The sequence below is a fragment of the Leuciscus leuciscus genome (genome assembly GCF_965113295.1).
Source record: "Leuciscus leuciscus genome assembly, chromosome: 3".
NCBI classification, from domain to species: Eukaryota; Metazoa; Chordata; class Actinopteri; order Cypriniformes; family Leuciscidae; genus Leuciscus; species Leuciscus leuciscus.
Window position 1 is genome coordinate 54,248,547 of NC_138727.1, and position 20,071 is coordinate 54,268,617.

The 20,071-nt window shown below is 38.3% G+C and overlaps 1 pseudogene across 1 annotated transcript in view; it reads right to left on the bottom strand.

Annotated features, from left to right (window-relative positions):
- LOC309493896 (complement C3-like) overlaps window positions 1-20,071 on the bottom strand; it is a 40,546-nt pseudogene that overhangs the window by 19,646 nt on the left and 829 nt on the right. Inside the window, exons 3-24 of the transcript XR_014211768.1 lie at window positions 18,583-18,751; window positions 18,012-18,085; window positions 17,804-17,892; window positions 17,539-17,621; window positions 17,360-17,447; window positions 12,917-13,019; window positions 12,661-12,781; window positions 12,455-12,570; window positions 12,145-12,291; window positions 11,801-12,004; window positions 9,160-9,352; window positions 8,933-9,085; window positions 8,734-8,863; window positions 8,409-8,453; window positions 7,867-7,969; window positions 7,617-7,705; window positions 7,349-7,491; window positions 6,925-7,131; window positions 6,755-6,815; window positions 6,420-6,503; window positions 1,212-1,415; window positions 934-1,009 (exon numbers count right to left, since the gene is read on the bottom strand). The product of XR_014211768.1 is annotated as a complement C3-like (transcript). The remainder of the gene's footprint in view (window positions 1-933; window positions 1,010-1,211; window positions 1,416-6,419; window positions 6,504-6,754; window positions 6,816-6,924; window positions 7,132-7,348; window positions 7,492-7,616; window positions 7,706-7,866; window positions 7,970-8,408; window positions 8,454-8,733; window positions 8,864-8,932; window positions 9,086-9,159; window positions 9,353-11,800; window positions 12,005-12,144; window positions 12,292-12,454; window positions 12,571-12,660; window positions 12,782-12,916; window positions 13,020-17,359; window positions 17,448-17,538; window positions 17,622-17,803; window positions 17,893-18,011; window positions 18,086-18,582; window positions 18,752-20,071) is intronic.

The window sequence follows — 20,071 nt, forward strand, 5'->3', positions numbered from 1 at the left end:
ATGTGAACATCAGTAAGAAGCGTGGACTCATTTATGACCAGTGTAGCTACACGCCCCTCTGTTCTGTGCGTACACGTAACACAATAACACAATAACCATAACGCGTTGTTCATTATAAACGTGGGATTATGAATTATATTGAGAACGTCGTACATAGAAAACATGCCGTAATGTACCTGAGTGTAAAGAGCCGCATTCATCGTGAAGCGTGCAGCAAGCGATTTGCAAAGATTAATATAAAGATTAATATAAAGGTTAATAAAACGTTACACTCACTTCTTCTGGAGGTGCAGCAGGAACACGAATAGTTGGTACCGATCCTTTTTTCAGGAGCAGCTTCTTAGCAAAACCAGCTTTATACTGACCCTCGTTTGTAAAGCAGTCTCTGGTGTGTGAAATGATTCGCGCAAACATGAAAGCATTGACGTTGATTGTGGGGAATATTCCCTTCGAAAACAAAACAGCCACTGCGTCTTCAGCGGTTCGGATTTAGGAACATCAGAATGACTGCTGTGTTCGTTATTACACCCAAGAACAGAACACCACAATCACTTAGACGCCATTCTGCTCATAGACAGTGCTCTAGCGTATCAACAATGACGCGCGGACTATGATTGACAGCTCGCTCAAGAGCGAGGGCGGGTCTGTGTTGAAACGCTGCTGTCAATCAACAATCGTGGGAGGGGCGTCTGTCCGTGTGACGTCACAAGGTCGAACGGCTTGATTTGAGACGGGGGAAAACATACAAGAAGATTTAAAAAAACCACTGGATGGATTTTTATCATTTTATGATGCTTGTGTACAGGCACTGCCAACACACATTTCAGTACAATCAACTTGTAAAAGTGCATGTACCATTATATGACCCCTTTAAATAATAAAATATGTAAGACAAGCAAAATCAGGCATGAAACGAAACTAAACCGACTTTACCATGTGCTGCTCGGCCTGTGTACCCAGGCAGCGTAGGATCCATCTGATTTACGGCAACCCAGCTGCCGTTGATAACCTTCATACAAACAAGATAAATTAAGAAAATTTATTTATTACATATATTTTCCACATTTTTCATGAGAGCATCTTTGAGTTTGCTTTTAATTAAATTTTCTTTAGGGGTGAATTCAGGTTGATTGGGACACATTTTCCTAGTCATCTTAATGGCAAAATGTGTCCCAATCAACCTGAATTGACCTTATATTTGTCCTGCTGACCTGTGTTGATATGTTTAATGGCTTCATTACGGTGGTCTATTCCAACAGCCTCCCACTGATTTGTGCTGTCCAGAAAATGAGTGGCAGTGACAGGTAGAGTCATTAAGATCATGTTTGCCTCTCCATCACCACTGGGCTGGACAATAAACCGCCCCATGAAGTCTCCACTGATGGCCTGCTCGACTGTCTGAGAGATCTCTACACCTGGAAGGAGGAAAGAGCAGGCTGAGAATTCAGTTTTTTATTATCTTTGTCAGGATGCAATATTTATGCAACATTTTGACACTGTTTGGTTTTGTTTCTGCACAGTTTCAAATTCTTTAAGTTTAACGCAGGATACACAGCGTTTTTGATCATTTTCCCCAAAATAAAAAACGTTTTAATTCTAGCTTCATGCATTCTTTATCAACATTTGAATGTGGGTAAGTTTTTTTAAAAAGCCATAATTTGATCAAAAAGCTAAGAAAAACTTTTTTTTAGGCAGTTTTGATTTATATACTGTTTCATGTTGATGATCATATTATTTGAAATATGCACATGATATGGGATTGCATGTTTCTGCATCTTTCTCCCATGTGTTTTGATCTGGAGATTCTGTACTCTTTCAGAAGATGTGTAATAGCCCTGCCGTATAACAGTGAAAACACGGAAAGATGGAAAATTCACCCTTCACAGGGAGTTTGATTGACAGGCGATCTGCTTGAAAACCAGTTTACCATGTGCTGCTCGGCCAGTCTATCCAGGTTGCGTAGGATTCATCTGATTTACGGTAACGCAACTGCCGTTGATAACCTTCATACAAACAAGATAAAGTGCTCGGTGCAGATACGGCCCATTTGACCTTTCCCACTGCCAGTACTGAGCCATATGTGCCTCATAGTTGGCCCAGATGAGGCCCGAATATGTATGCTATCTGGGGTTCTGCTGCTGCATTTCACACACACACACACACACAAAATAGCACACATATCATGTGAAGATTGCGCATACAGAATCTTTCTGTAGTGCAGTAATGTATTGTAAACTCTGTTCTGTGATTTATCAACAAAATAGCTTAGAAACTAAAAACTGTCCTGCAATATATTTCTTAGTAACTAAAACCCACAGCTTCAGTATTAGTGGAGAGACGCTACCAGGTAAAATTAATGCACACGCAATGACACTCTCTCACACTAATGCATTCATTTACAGTGAGGAAAATAAGTATTTGAACACCCTGCTATTTTGCAAGTTCTCCCACTTAGAAATCATGGAGGGGTCTGAAATTGTCATCGTAGGTGCATGTCCACTGTGAGAGACATAATCTAAAAAAAAACTATTTATTTGTATGATACAGCTGCAAATAAGTATTTGAACAGCTGAGAAAATCAATGTTAATATTTGGTACAGTAGCCTTTGTTTGCAATTACAGAGGTCAAACGTTTCCTGTAGTTTTTCACCAGGTTTGCACACACTGCAGGAGGGATTTTGGCCCACTCCTCCACACAGATCTTCTCTAGATCAGTCAGGTTTCTGGGCTGTCGCTGAGAAACACGGAGTTTGAGCTCCCTCCAAAGATTCTCTATTGGGTTTAGGTCTGGAGACTGGCTAGGCCACGCCAGAACCTTGATATGCTTCTTACAGAACCACTCCTTGGTTATCCTGGCTGTGTGCTTCGGGTCATTGTCATGTTGGAAGACCCAGCCTCGACCCATCTTCAATGCTCTAACTGAGGGAAGGAGGTTGTTCCCCAAAATCTCGCAATACATGGCCCCGGTCATCCTCTCCTTAATACAGTGCAGTCGCCCTGTCCCATGTGCAGAAAAACACCCCCAAAGCATGATGCTACCACCCCCATGCTTCACAGTAGGGATGGTGTTCTTGGGATGGTACTCATCATTCTTCTTCCTCCAAACACGGTTAGTGGAATTATGACCCAAAAGTTCTATTTTGGTCTCATCTGAACACATGACTTTCTCCCATGACTCCTCTGGATCATCCAAATGGTCATTGGCAAACTTAAGACGGGCCTTGACATGTGCTGGTTTAAGCAGGGGAACCTTCCGTGCCATGCATGATTTCAAACCATGACGTCTTAGTGTATTACCAACAGTAACCTTGGAAACGGTGGTCCCTCTTTTCAGGTCATTGACCAGCTCCTCCCGTGTAGTTCTGGGCTGATTTCTCACCTTTCTTAGGATCATTGAGACCCCACGAGGTGAGATCTTGCATGGAGCCCCAGTCCGAGGGAGATTGACAGTCATGTTTAGCTTCTTCCATTTTCTAATGATTGCTCCAACAGTGGACCTTTTTTCACCAAGCTGCTTGGCAATTTCCCCGTAGCCCTTTCCAGCCTTGTGGAGGTGTACAATTTTGTCTCTAGTGTCTTTGGACAGCTCTTTGGTCTTGGCCATGTTAGTAGTTGGATTCTTACTGATTGTATGGGGTGGACAGGTGTCTTTATGCAGCTAACGACCTCAAACAGGTGCATCTAATTTAGGATGATAAATGGAGTGGAGGTGGACATTTTAAAGGCAGACTAACAGGTCTTTGAGGGTCAGAATTCTAGCTGATAGACAGGTGTTCAAATACTTATTTGCTGCTGTATCATACAAATAAATAGTTAAAAAATCATATATTGTGATTTCTGGATTTTTTTTTATTTTTTTATTATGTCTCTCACAGTGGACATGCACCTACGATGACAATTTCAGACCCCTCCATGATTTCCAAGTGGGAGAACTTGCAAAATAGCAGGGTGTTCAAATACTTATTTTCCTCACTGCACTGTTAGACCTTACCGGGTTTTTTTACAGTAAAATACTGGCAACACTGTTGCCAGTAAAATACTGTTAATTGTACAGTTCTTTACTGTAATCTAGTTTGTTTCTGTAAAAATGCACTAAATTCTAATTCAAGTTAACTAATTTCACTTGCAGAAACCGACTGCCTTAAATTGACCAACTGTCATTTAAATGTATTAACTAAAATTTATAATGCATTAATAATGTGTGCAAAGTATTACTATGAACTTCTTTCATTTGAGACCAATAAAAAACTATTGAACATAAAGAGATTTCCACTGGATCAGCAACTACACAGTCACCGCCTGTTAAATAAAGCAACATGCTGCAAATCATCAATGTTTGTAGATCTTCTGCTGGACTGAAGCACAGGCTCTACTCTTCTGCACAATGGTGACCCAAAAAACAAGATTTTACAGTAAACTACTGGCAACAGTGTTGCCAGTATAAAACAGTTTTATAACTTACAGTTTATTACTGTTAAAATACATTTTGTGGGTGTGTCTTTTTATCTTACACTGTTAACCCTTTCAACCCCACAGGAAAATCCACACTACAAAGAGTAAAAGTAACATTGAGACAGTGTTGCAGTGAGATAAACACAAGAACTACAACTGACTTCCAGCCATTACACATTATTACACTTATTATTAACCAGTATGGCTTTATTTCTGTCATACATCTACAGAAGTTGTTATTGAGATGTTTAATTGAAAATGTTTGGTTTGAAGTTACCATTATAGAGATCAGTGCTTGCTTTAGTTGGGTTCTGGACCATTGACTTCTTAACATTAGTTTTTCTTTTGCTGCTTGAGCTGTTTTTGTGCAAGTCACACTTGTGCACAAACATAGTTTGTGAATGATTACGATTATGGTGACAAAATCATTATTATATTGCATGTTCATTCTCTAAAGAATTCATTCTCATTCGTTCAGAATTTAAAATTTGTTCATTCCTCAATCAAAAGTGTTACATTACCACCACTGTGAAATAACAGCAATACATTACAATGACTCTTTTTTTAACACATCATAAATAAACCAAAAAAAAAACAGAGCTCCACTGTTATTTAGAAACACAGAGATATCACAATTTAGCACATGAATCTCAACAATGGTGGCAATATTTATTTTTTATTTTTTATTCATGCAGCAGTGCATGCTGGGAGTTTTATACTATCCTGGAACCCAGCATGCATTGCGACATGAAACTTTTGATTGTCACCATTGTTGAGATTCATATGCTGATTGTTGATGTCTGTGTGTGTCTGAGTCGAGCAGGAATTCAAAAGTTTTAATGCGCTATATGATTATGATATTCTTCAGAAGACCTGATAACAGAAATATTGATTTCATGTTGTAGATTCACAGATATATGGTAAATATGAAATACCCATGAATTCAAAGAATACATACAGGAAAGATCAGAGAATCAGACATGTCCAGAATGATTGTGACATCATCTCAAAAGCCAAAAACACCTGATCATCTTCCTCTTGACTTTTTCTTGCCATAACAAATGTGTTTTTTAAACTCACTGTTACAGCAGCCAGAGAGAGATGAATGGTAAGAAGTCAAGGGACAAGAGACCAACTAAAGCAAATACTGATCTCCATTATGGTTACAAAAAACTTTATTATTAACTAAATCTCTGTTAATTCTCAACAAAAACTTTTGTACATGTATGAAAGAAATAATTGTAAACTGGTTTGTAAACTGGTTTCACACTCAGTGTTACTGGAAGTCAGTTGTAGTTCTTGTGTTTCTCTGTTTTTCTGTTCTTGTTTCTCTGTCCTTCAGTGATTCTGCTTATCAGGTGCTCATCAGTGTCTCAATTCACTCACTTCTTTTCATTCACTCTGTCAAGTGGACTATATTAGTGAACTAATGTAGGGAATAGTGAATGAGGGTATAGGGTGTGATTGGGAAAACAGCCTCTGAGTGTCGACTTTGAGCACTGTTGATTTACAGTATATTCCTGTAGGCTATTTTTGTTTTCTACGGTATATTACTGTTTTAATGGAAAATGGTATGATACTGTCAGAATTAGGCCTTTTTTTACAGCAAGGGTTAACAGTGTGTATATGTAATCTTTACTGTGCTATACTTTATCTATATCTGATTTAGAACGAGCAGAAATCTGTGATAAACATAATGACCCAAAAAGACAAAAGAACTGATAAAAATAAGATGTCATGTAGGAGCGTCATATGCCATAGCTGATTTGTTCATTAATGACGTCATCAGCGACTAGTCGACTCGACTTTCATCACATAAATGTCGACTTTAAAAGTATGAAGTCGTTCAACCCCAATTACAAACCAGTCCCAGCATTAAGTACTGTGGAACAATCTTCATTCAAGTGCTAAAACTCCCGGAGGAGTAGATGGATGTTGCACATTCATGAAAACATATTTTTCCTCACCAGTAATCGAGATGTAGGTGTTAGCAGGTGTGTCTGGAACCCGATCAGCTGGTGTTTCAGCTCTAATAACTACAGGTGTTCCCCCTGTTCCATTCGGGATGAGAAACAGAGACAAAGAGGAAGATGGAGGAAGAGTAATGAGTTGGTAAAATTTTGTACGCTTTTGGTGAGTAAGAGTAGGAGTAACTACAAAAGTGTAGGAGTTCATTCTGATCTCTTGATTAACTCAAACTATAATGACATTTTTTTATAATTGGCTGAAAGTATAATGTGTGTAATGTTGTATAATGCAAGTATAACACAGTAATGTAATTGTATGGTTCAGTAAATCTCACCATTCTTAACAGGACTGAGCTCCACGTTTGGTCTGTGTAATGGAATCAGCACACCCTCAGACTGAGAGAGAGAAAGAAAGAGAGTTTATCTATTCAAAATATGACAAACATCTATTGATTACATTAATAAATGACCAAATCAAAATTGACAGAAATGCCATCAAACGTACCACCACCTTCAGGGTCTTTTTCACTCCATCATAAAACTCAGATAATGAAGCTTTCACCTCAATATCATGATGTCCCAGTGTCATGGGAATAATCACATATGAAACCGCTATGCTGGAGTCTTTGTCAATGTTTACTGTTGTTCTGTATTTGCCTTTCTTACTGGCAAAGCTGCAAACATCTTCTGTCTCCATAAACTCCACACGCACCTGTGAAAACAGGAGAGCGAGACACAAATCTCTTCAATATCTAGAGGAAACTTCCTCCAAAGTAAATGCATTTCAACTGAACATAAAATGTGTGATGACAGAGGATAATTCTGATATTTCTATGATTTGACTCAAGCAGAAATAGTTATAATGATGAACATGGTTTTAATGTATAACATAAATTAAAAAATATTTTTTAATATTAAATCCGATCTACCCTCTTCAGATTCCTTGGTGTGTAGTTGTGAATAATGGCCTTGATTTCCAGTTGTTCACCGCGCACAGCTGAATAAGGGATCTTGAGGTCAATGAAAAATGGTTTAAAAACTATAATCTCCTCAGGTACTGCCACACAGATGCCTTTGAGGAGGAACACAGACACACAGAAGGGTTTAAAGCAGCAGCTCCTGGATGATGATGATGATGGTGATGATGATGATGATGTTTTTCAGACCATGTATCCTGTGTTTACAGCTTCATCTTACCAAGTGTTGGTGACAGACTGACAGCCAAGATCTGCCAGGTAGTAATAGAGTCTTTCAGGAGGATCACTTTATCTCTGACTGGTGTTGGACTGGGATATTAGGGAAAATACAAGAAGACTGTTGGATTACTCTTTTAATGGTTGTTTACTATCAGACTCACACACACACACACACACACACACAATGTCGCCAAAAGCTCATGTTGAATGACATAATTTGCTAAGAGTGTGAACGGTGCTCTCCTACTCACCAATTCTCACATAGATCAATCTCTTCCCAAATCCAACTCTCAGGGAACTGAGTACGTGACACGATCTCATCAGAGTCTGTATAATATTCATCATCATCATCACCTGTTGTTACAGATATAAATGTGACAGAATATACATTTTAGAGCAAAAGGACAAACAATCAAGTCAAGTAAAAATGTATCAGGGTTCCAAGCCCTGATTGGTGCTAGAACCCTATCGTATTTGCACTGTTTAATCAATTATTTCTTTTCTGAAAGTTTCTCGGGGGAATGCCATACATTTGTGAGAGAAAGCAAAAGCATTATCTTTTTTTTTTTTCATCTCATATTCTTTCCGTTAGGGGCTCTGTAGACATCATAGCTGGATCAATACTAGCATGTTCTGATAATCCTCAAGATTATGTTAACTTATATGTTAACTTTTCCAATACAGGGTTCATTCAAGCCACAATGACAGATAAACAACATATTTAACAGCAGAGATGAACTTTAAAAACATATTTAATCTTTAAAAGGGTTGAATCATAAGAGCAGATTCTCACCCGGTGATCTCCGTCTTCTCTTTGAAAGGAAGGGACACTCCGGCGCTAGAGGGAATTTAATTAGAATGAAATTAGCATATGGCGCTCTAATGTGTGAGAGGGAATTCACTACAATTGAACTTGATGCAGTGCTTTTCCAGCGCCGATTATACCAACTTAAATTAGTTAACATAATAGACACTGGAGACATTCATAAATCTGTAGAAAATTATTTAAATTGTATGTTCATGGAAACTGCCCCGATGGATTCATTTTAGTGAAATATAAAATAAAATTTACTGGTCTTTTTATTAAAATTGTAGAAATTACAAATATACATATATACTTGTTCTGGTGTTGGTTCCTCCTGCAGTGTGTGACTCAAACATCAGACCTGCATCACTGAAAACCCCCATACTGTCCCTTCCACCTCCTGCCGTACAGCCGGTGTCATGCTTCTCTATGACGTCCCAGATCTAAAGCAACAAAGATATCATTTATTAGCTAAATTACAAGCTGTTGAGATGCTTAAGAAGGTCCTTCACCTGAGTCTGAGTGAGTCTGTTCTTGTTAAGGTCATGCACAGCCTTGTCAACCACCACCAGCCCAACTCTAGCTCCAGGATCTCCAGTTATCTGCAGCCTGACCTCATCTCCTGTGCCAAAGGTTTTCCTCTTGTCCTTCACCTGAAGCTTGAGCTGTTAAAACGAGAGACACTGAATCAGATCTAGTTGATTAGCATACCAATCATTTCTTGTGATGGTTGACCCACCGTTCCCATGCACGTGTCCTTCACGTCGACCCAGACTGAATCAGACACCACCTCAGACGAGCCCACATGATAATAAGCCACAAAGCGGAAGGACGGCACCATGTCTCTGGTTACAGGTAGAGACAGAGACACTAGAGCTTGTCCTCTCCTCTTGAACCTGTCTGCTTGAACAATCTGACCTTTACTTAACCCTCTGGGGTCGGAGGTATCGCCGGCGATACCAGCTCGCTTTTTTTTTTATCAGTGTAAAAGAGACTCAAAAATACTCTGTTGACTTTGATTTGAGTTTAATACATCAATCGATCCTGTTAAGTGTGTATATTTTTTTTGTGTATACTCACAATAAAAACAAAGTGTTTTGCTTTTTGCCAAATAAAGAAAAATAAACATGAAGCGAGTTCTGCCTTCTCTCTGTCAGTGAAGTCCATTCTGAAACGCGTCCGAAAATGAACAATAACTCAGCGAATACTCAGTCAAACAGACATACAGACACACAGGCATGAAGCTTGAATTCTCTTCTTTTAAATGAAGTATTTAATATAAAAAAACAAATATTCTCAGTTTATGTAATATGAATGAAAAGAGAGAGATGTCAGTCGTTCTCATCCTGTGAAACGCCCACATCAGCTGGATAACACACACCGCGAGTTCACTTTCAGACTCATGTACTTTACAACGCTGTGAGGAATAATACTATCTTGATAATAATCCTGGAAAAATCGACTACAAAAATCGGATAGATTATAAAGTTTTTACTGTAAAATACTGCCACATCAAATAAGTCAAGTCAAGTCAAGTCAAGTTTATTTGTATAGCGCTTTTCACAATACAGATTGCATCAAAGCAGCTTCACAGTATTAAATTAAAATAATACAACAAAGTTTGTTTCAAGAGGAATTTATTGATTGATAAAATTAAATTAAATATCCCCAAAATATCCCCAACTGAGCAAGCCAAAGGCAACAGTGGCAAGGAACCGAAAAACTCCATCAAGTGACCTAATGGTGTCCTAAAACTCCATCAGGTGCCTTAATGGAGAAAAAAAAACCTTGGGAGAACCCAGGCTCAGTCGGGGGCCAGTTCTCCTCTGGCATTGGATAGAGGCCGGATTGTAGTTTGAACTGTAGGATTATATGAATGCCTGGCTGAAGAGATGCGACTTTAATCTAGTTTTAAACTGGGAGAGCGAGTCTGAGCAACGAACAGTATCAGGAAGACTATTCCAGAGTTTTGGAGCCAAATGTGAAAATGCTCTCCCTCCTTTGGTGGTTCTGGATATCCTAGGTATGACCAAAAGCCTTGAATTTAGTGATCTCAAAGAGCGCGATGGATTATAGGGCGATAGAAGATCCGTTAAATAGACTGGAGCTAAGCCGTTTCTATTCTAAATAAGCTTATAATGTTGCCAATTTCTGCTCATGTGTTAAATATATATATATGTTTTGTCATAAATAATCAACTAAGATGTTATAGTCTTTGTTCCAATGAAGGCGATATTTAAACTAATGAATCCTTAACTTTGAAATACGTATGATAAAATGTATTTTTACAAAGAAAGATTACACTGGAAATATTGTTACAATTTTAATTGTTGTAATTGTATAACCTTTTTAATAAAATAGCTAAAATATATACAAGGATAGATGTAAACAAAAACTTAAAAGGTCAATATAAGCCTTCTCTTTAAATAATTTTTTATTGTGTTTTAATAGTGACATATTTGGGTAGAGAATATATTCCAAAACTTTCTGAAAATACAGCATGAGAATTAACTGCACAATTACTAGAAATGTTTACCTTGGATATTATACAATTTGCAAGCACAATTTGTGAAAAAATATATATGTATGTATGTATGTATGTGTGTAATATATATATATATATATATATATATATATATATATATATATATATATATATATATATATTACACACATACATACATACATATATATTTTTTCACAAATATATACATATAGTATATATACATATAGTCATTGCATTCTTTCCTGTGGCTCAGTGACACACCTGAATGAAAGGCTCATTATGGGTGTGAACTTCTCAGGTGTGAACCACTAAATATTCATGATGGTGTTGGATCGTTTACGCCCCATCCGCATATTGCCTTTCCAAACAAAAAGTGTTTCACAAAATTTAAATCAGGGAGGATGATTTTCACATCATTTTGAAGAAAATACTCTAGGCGACGACATCCATTAGTCAAAAGTCTTATGGACACATATTTAGTATGTGTTTTGTGGCCTTATTTCAGAAACTTTAGTTTTTAGTTTTTTCAATAACCATGCATAAACATTATTCTCTCAAAAATACAAACATGTACATGCATGTTGCTCACATATTATGGTAGCCCTGTTTGTGCTAAATAGAGTGTAATTACACCTTTGCCATTAATATGTTTATAAGCAACTGAAAAAAGCACAAATGTCAGGGCATGTCAGAACATCTCAAGGACCCCAAAAACACCTTAGACCCCAGAGGGTTAAGATCTGAAAATGAGGCAGATGAGTTAACAGTATTTATGACATTCATATTATTTCAAACACAAGCTTTGGTAGTTAATCAAATATTGATATAATAAATACATTTGTGGTGCAGCTTTAGAAATAACCATAATCTTCACCATGTATGTGTAATCTTGATCTTTGACTCCTGGACTTTGTTCAGTGTACAGATTGAGTGTCATTTGATCACCGATCTGAAGCTCTGTAGCATCATTGCCGATGTGCAGGTAATTCTTGGAGTCTCCTTTGGGAATGTAAGCAAGAGCTGTCATCGTCTTCACTGCCTGCTGGTTTTCACTTAATTGTGGATCTTTGGTTTTTGCCTGAAAAGAATCAATACACTGTTTTCTGATGTGCAGTGTAGTATATACTCCATTGCTTGTTCAACATATGTTAACTGATCTATTTTCCACCAGTTCTTCAGTGAAAGTGACTGAACATTAGTTGAGTTTGCAGATCTTACAGTGATCTGCAGTGTAGAAGATCCTCCTAGAGTGTTGATGGTAACCTTTGCAATGCCATTGGCTCTTGTTTGACCTCTGACCCCTCCAGGATTGACCTCCACTTCCACATTTTCAGCAGGAGTCTGGTCAGGATTTATTAAATGGACCTTTTATATATAAAAAAAAAAAAAAAAAAAAAAAAATATTTATATATATATACACACACTACACATCACAATAGGGAAGAAAAAACTATTGCAACTTCCATTTCATGCAAACTTAAATAGTTTATGATGTTTACTTGTTTACTTTTTAGTCAATGTTTCATACCGAGACACTGAAGGGCATCCCAGGTTTGAAGAATTGTGGTGTTCTTTTGAAGTGGATGGTGTACGGTGACGTCACAATCTGAATGCCTCTCCTTTCTGCTTCCACCATTTCACTGCCTGAAACACACACACACAGGATTAGCCTCTCATATACAATCACACACAGGCATGTAAACATACAGATGTACAGTATCTGTTGAGTCTTACCACTTTCTGTTAAAAGACTGGCTGAAACATAGATTGATCGTCCAACCAGCTGGATAATGTCTGGAAAGGTCTTAGTGATCATCTCCCTGCTCAGTTCTGCTGCACCTTCTCCTTCCCTAATCTATTCATATGAGAAAGACAACAGCAGTCAACAACAAGACGCAGTAAAAAGCATTTTAATGTTTTATTCAAGTCATCCTTTAGGTGAGGAGAAATGAGATTGATCCCAGCTTGGAAACTGTTTAATGTCTCCCACCTGAACTCTTTGAAGAGAAGAAGGAATACTTGTTTTCTTCTCACCGTCCATCACACCAAACATCACAAACGCATGTCCTTCCACCTTCTGTCCAAACAGGTACCTATAAAAGCACAGCTTGAACATTTGTCTAACTACCTTCTTTTCTTTCTCCACAGTCATACATGTTTTGAACAACATGAGGGTTTTTCATGTTTTGTTTATATTTTTTTATATGAGCATGTACACTACTCAGTTAAATTAACTCTGCTCAGAGAACATTTGGTCCCTCTCTACAGAGAGTTAAAATAACTCTGAAACAGAGTTAAAGTTAATGAGATACTTAAGTGATTAATTAAGTGATGATTTGGCATTAATGATGAACACCTGCTGTCAACAAGCAGAATCACTGAAGGAAAGAGAAACAAGAACAGAAAAAAAGAGAAACACAAGAACTACAACTGACTTCAGACACAGTCAGCATCTTTGTCAGCGATTTTTGAGCGAACATATCAGTGAACACCCCTGACCACTCGGTGAGTTTCACGTCTTTGTAAACGAAAGTTTAATGTGTTTTTAGGAAGGAATCTTCCAGTGCACATAGACAACCATTGTGGGGGTGGGGGGGAAAAGCGAAATAAACCTAAAATTCTCGGGACAGGAGCATGTGTCCAAATTTTAATCTTAACCGTTCTATTTCATCAGATACGATCTGTAAACAGGGCTTTAAGTGTAAAATACCGAACTTGTCCTTTAAATCTGTGAAGATCTCAGCAGAGGAGGATTAAACAACTCCACAAACAGCATTACCAGCTTCACTTATTACTAATCAGACTGACTTTATTTCTGTCATACGTTTACAGAAGTTCTTATTGAGAATTAACAAAGGTTTAGATGTTGACGATTTATTGAAAATGGTTGGTCACCATTATCGTGATGAGTGTTTCCTTCAGTTGGGTAGTTTGACTCTTAGCTAAGTTTCTCGTGTGTTTGTGGTTTTTGTAACAGCTTTTACCAAAACACGTAATTTGTTGCAAAGAATGCCAGAAGCAAAGATGTTCAGGTGATCTAGTTTTCAACAACAAAAAGTAGAGTTATGCACTTATATCATCACTGTCCAAAAGTGCTCATTTGCTGTTAATAGATTATATTCACTAACGATACTCTCTTGCCACAGATTGGACATTTTGATTTTTTTAAATACATAATGGGGGATATTTTTTTTTTCTAAGACACAGACATCAAGAATCAGCATATGAATCTCAACAATGGTGACATGTTTCATGCCGCAATGCATCCTGGGAGCCATGAGTTTTATACTATTGTGGCTCCCAGCATGCATTGCAGCATGAAGCATGTCACCATTGTTGAGATTCATATGCTGATTCTTGATGTTTTGTCAAAAAAAAAAAAAAAAAATCCTATAATGTACTTAAAAAATCTAAATTCAGAATGTCCAATCTGTGGCTAGAGAGTATTGTTAGTGAATATAATCTATTAACATCAAATAATCACTTTTAGGCAGTCATGAGATAAGCACATTTTTCTACTATCTGTTGTTAAAAACTATATAACCTGATCATCTTTGTTTTTGGCTTTCTTTGTAACAAATTATGTGTTTTGGTAAAAACTGTTACAAAAACCACAAACTCACAAAAAGAGTCAAACTGCCCAACTGAAGGAAACACTCATCACCATAATGGTGATCATACATTTTCAATAAATCGTCAACATCTAAACCTCTGTTAATTCTCAATAAGAACTTCTGTAGACGTCTGACAGAAATAAAGTAAGTCTGGTTAGTAATACGTGAAGCTGGTAATGCTGTTTATGGAGTTGTTTAATCCTCCTCTGCTGAGAACTTGTTGACAGCAGGACTGGTGTTCATCATTAATGCCCAATCATCACTTAATTAATCACTTAAGTATCTCATTAACTTTAACTCTGATTCAGAGTTATTTTAACTCTATGTAGAGAGGGACCAAATGTACTCTGAGTAGAGTTAATTTAACTCTGGGGATTTTGCTGTGTAGTTATCTAAAAAGTGTTAGTTAGAAGAACAACTGTTGGATTTTACAGTGTATGTAGCCAATATACTCTGGAGCTTCTCTCTGTGCCTAGGGTGACCACCTCCAGTCAGACAAAATGTGGGACAAGTAGCATGGTAAAGTGGGACAATGTGGGACAGACGTAATAACTTTAAACTTAAGATATATTGTCTATCTAATTTACCAAGAAACATTTTTTAAACCCAACGACTAAAAGATTAAGACACTACCTGACCCAAAATATCACCCAAAGTTTCTACAGCTTAAGGCATAGGCCTAGGCCTATAAAAGACAAAACACTAATTTTGCAACATCTCGAGATGAACTTTGGACATATAGTCCCAATAAAGACGATCGTCTTTATTGGGACTATCAAATTAATCAACTGTCCAAAGGACCAGGCATTACGAAACTACAAAAAAATGCTCTCAGTGAATCAAATTCACCTTAAAATACAAGACACCAAAAAATATTAGGCCTAGCCTATTTAAGTTCAATAAAATATAAGGCCTAGCCTATACAGTGCAAAATATTTAGGGCTTGCCTTACTTCCACCCGCAAGCATAGGTGATGTCAGTTCTTGAATACAACTTGTTACTGCAGTCGGTAGAGCGATATGAATGTGTATGTACGGCATGATATAAATGCTCGTCACTTCTGCTGCCGAAACTTTGTCAGCCTGTGGGTCATTTGGTTTATTGAAAAACGATTGCACCGATTTGCTAGCCTGGTTAAAACCAGACCCTTCTCAGTTGAAACTGAGTATAGGGTCTGGCGAAGCTATGTAGACAAATAATTTCCAAAGGGGCGTCACCAACCGACATAGTTCAAATTCCTCTGGGCGCAATTGGATAGTCATAAAACCAATCAGATCGATGAAGGAGATGACGTATGCTTCGAGTGTTGTTCTTTGCTCCGGTTTTAACGAAAACGGTAAGTTTAAATCACTCAAAACAGACGCGATAACTGATTCGTTTATATACTGTCTATGATTCGAACGAGTGATGTTCCACGGCGGCATCCATCTTTGTAATGAAATCTCCTTCAGCGTCGCTGCGCTGTCGTCATCATGTAAATCCCTCCCCAAATGTTTCTGATTGGTGCCGCGATTTCGGCGGCACAGAAATGAGTTTGAATGGGCTCTTCTCCAGACTATCCTGGAGAGAGAATTAAAATTCGCCGGAAGTAGTCTGGGTTTTCCCAGGCTACTGATTTGCATGTTTCTTGATGATGTGCTTTTTTTCTGTGGTACTCACATGCACCATGTCGCTTCACGTCGTATTCTCCACCATGTCCCACAGAAAAACTGCTTTTGCATTAAATGCAAAAAGCTCTCTCTGCTTCGCCATCTACAGGTCTTAACCAAGAGTATGTTGCGGTCCATTCGCTATTAAAAGTGCATCTTCTCTTTTTCGTGGCCACACTGGCCATGGCTGCTTTGCTTAACCTGACCGAACAGCGCGCGCGCTCTCCAATTTGAGATTGTTGACAATGTTGAGGAGGCGTTCGTGCACCAGTCAACAGTTTGATTGACGTACGACTCAGCCTATCGACTAACGCTTTTATTGCTCTCCTCTGAACTATTGGACATAAGTTAACAGTACGCCTATGGACGTATCCGTGTATTTATTAGGCAGGGTCGAATGAAAAAGCGGGACAGATGCTCAATTTGCGTGAGGCGGGACAAAGGGTAAAATTGCTGTACAGTACAACGTAAAGTGGGACAGGTGGTCACTCTATCTGTGCCACACACTTTGAAAACCCCTGGTGTAACCAACTGATGTCAGGTTGATTCAGTCATATTAAATTATATATAAAACCTGTTAGGGCTTTCCCTTAAGCTGTTGTTGTTGACAACATTTAACAAATGCAAACAGAGTCCATGCATTCAGATTTATGCAAACAAATGTTGCAAACCAAATATTGCCTCAAATCCACTTCCTGGGACTTCTCATTCCTTCATGCTTATAAACATGAACACACAGAGTTCCTTTCAGACACAGCATACATCAATATATTGTCCGTAATCCATCATGTTCACACTAGCATCCCCAAAATCTGTGGGTGCTTCTCAATGCTAAAATTGATGAGCATCTCAGTCCTCTAATTGCACTGTGAGGAGGCGAAGAACGATGAGCGAGGAAACTTCAGTCATGAGAGCGGATACACAGGAAACAATATTCATACTACCAGTAAAATACAGAATAACCACAACTCAAAAGAAATATGCCTTTTGAGACTAAGATAAATGTCTTTGTTACTTTTGGAATTTATACTATCTCAAACACTCATGAAAAGTTTTGGTTGCTCATAGCACATTATTTAGTAGTTTACATAGAGATCTATTTTAAATCAGTGTGTGCACAAATTAAAGATTAATTTTCAATACAGAGAAGCAGAACATATGTTGTCTTACTTGGCTTCAATGTCGACTGTCAGGCTCTCGTCACCCACATAGAAGAATGACTTACTGGGTCTTAATCTGACTCCAAATGTTGGCGGCACTATAAACCAATCCAGAGAAAAGACACAAATAAATAAATACATTATTTTATCGCATTTACACAACACACATTTTGTTGACACACATCTTACCATATTCTTTGACCTCAAAGTCTGCAGTAAACGTCTTCTGAGGAGTGTTTGTGTACCGAGTGACAACCTTCCAGATCCCAGGACTGAAACAAAAACATTTCAAAACACTTTAACAAAATATAAATAAGCATTATACAACAGATCAAATGAATCTTATAACACAGATCACATCTATGAGTATTGTGTAGATAAATTAAAGAGAAATCTTTGAATCATTATATAAAGTTCACTCAGGTTGAATATCTTCAGTCAGCGTTTCACACACCTGGCAACCTCAGGAATGGCGTATTTTCCAGACTTCATCCCTTTCACTGGATTTAACTTCTCTGATGAAACTGTGATGCCTTGTGGATTCTTCAGAAACACAGAAATCAGCATTAACACTGTGTTTACTGAGATCAGCAGTGCAATGATGCTCATCACAGCTGAAATGTGTGTGTGTAATAACAGTGTGCACTTATATAAGCGTGTACCATGATCTCCACCGTGACTCCAGTCTGACTGAATGGTTTCATGTTGGGCGTCAGAGAGAAAATCCTGTATTGAACTGTAAAAGAGGTCAAAGCAAAAAACTGAAATATGAGTTCTGATGTTTTTTACTCAGATTCAAACCCTGATACACATAGCAGTCAGTTTAATAATAAACTATTATGTCATGCTTATATATAAAGTTCACATTGTGCGTTATATTTTCCAAGTATTTCATGAGTTCCTTTGCCCATATAATCTTTAAGCTAAAAAGGTTAAGTGTATTCGGCTTGCTGTCCACAATGGAGGGCTCAATGAAGCAGCTTCAACTCGAGCTTAGATATACCCTCCAGTGGGACTACTAATGCTTACATGATGAGTATGGTAGCAAGATGTTATAATTATGTTATTTAAATGATGTTAGTGGAGTTGGGGAGGTGGAGGGACGCCAAAACAGCTGATGCCAGAGCAAGGTGAGCGACTGCTTATGCTCCAGCAGTTAATTGATAGATTATATTTAGATAGTTAATTCCTCCCGAAATTACGTTGTGAACTTTACTTAGCACATACTCGTACCTGTGCTAGCAGGCGTGTAGATGGGCTTGTCTGTCTGTACAAATATATATCCAGACTGGAATGAGACCATGACCACTTTCTCCAGAGTGTGAGATGGAAACTGAGCTTGTAGATACACATACTGCTTCTCCAGAGGATCATCAGAGAAGAAGTTCTGATCATCAGGGATCTAAAGAACAGATAATCATCAGCCTAAATTATATCTGATAAAAAAAATAATGAGAATGTGTTATGATCCCAGCCTGTGTTCCCCTGTCTTGTGTGTTCCTGGACTCTTATGTTATTTCCTGTCTTACACCATGTTTTGTAGTTCTTTGTAGGTTTTCATGTTGATTATGCCGCGTTCCAGGCAACCTGTAACCCGTGTTTTTCCAACCTTATACCCGTGAAAGTACACTGGAACGGCAGTCAAACCCGTGACTTCCCACCCGTGAACTCGTACTAGATCGATGTACTCCCAGTTACGAGTTGGAAAAACACGGTTTACAGGTTGCCTGGAACGCGGCATTATCTCCAGAGCCCCTTTCACACAGAGATTCCGGAAAATACACGGATAAAGTGACCCGGGATTTGGCCCAGGTTCGTTTGATTTTGGTTCATTCACACTGCCAGTGATTTTCCGGAATCAGAGAGTGCGTTCACACACAACCCGTAAAAATCCCGTAAAGACACGTGACATCGATGTGACTTGTAATGTCTCAGCAGCGTCTTAAGTTTGCTTATGAACTGCAATCTCTCTCTCGAGAAACCACGCTTGTGCATTTTTTTCTCTGATTCGATCATTAACTTGCGCATTATGTACCGTTTCACAGCTGGAGAATGATCCCGGCTTCAGCATCATCACTACGACACGGCATTATTATTATTTTGTTCACACAGCGCGCATTCCGGGACTGAACACGGCAATGTTACTAGGTCCCCAACCCGGCATCGATCCCGGCATCAATCCCGGGTCGTGTTTGCGTTCACACAGAAGGCACTCTTGCAATTTGCCGGCAATTTCCCGTGTTCAAAGCGCTGTGTGAAAGGGGCTCAGGTGTTTCTTATTATCTACGCCCCCTTGTTATCTTGTTAAGGTTGTCTGCCTGTGTATAGCCCTTGTGTTTCACTTGCCCACTAAACAAAATGATGTCCAAAAGACGTCTTTTCAACGTCTTTGTCACAAAAGTCGTACGTTGAAAAGACGTCCACTGAGGAGCCAGAATGAACATTTTTATGACGTGTTTTTTTGACGTGTTCTGCACGTCCAATATAGACGTTCATGGAGCCTCTGTACAAGGTTAAAAACTAGTTCAAATGTGGCCATTGTGGATATATTTTCAACATCATTTAAGGTCTCATTAAATGAGTCTCAGCACAAGTGTCTGATGATTTACTGATGTGTCTTTTATGTTCATGATTTTTGGACAAACACAAACTGTCTGTGAGTTGCTTTGCAATTACAAAAGGAAATTACATTGAAATAAACATTTTTAATTTAAAGCATCCT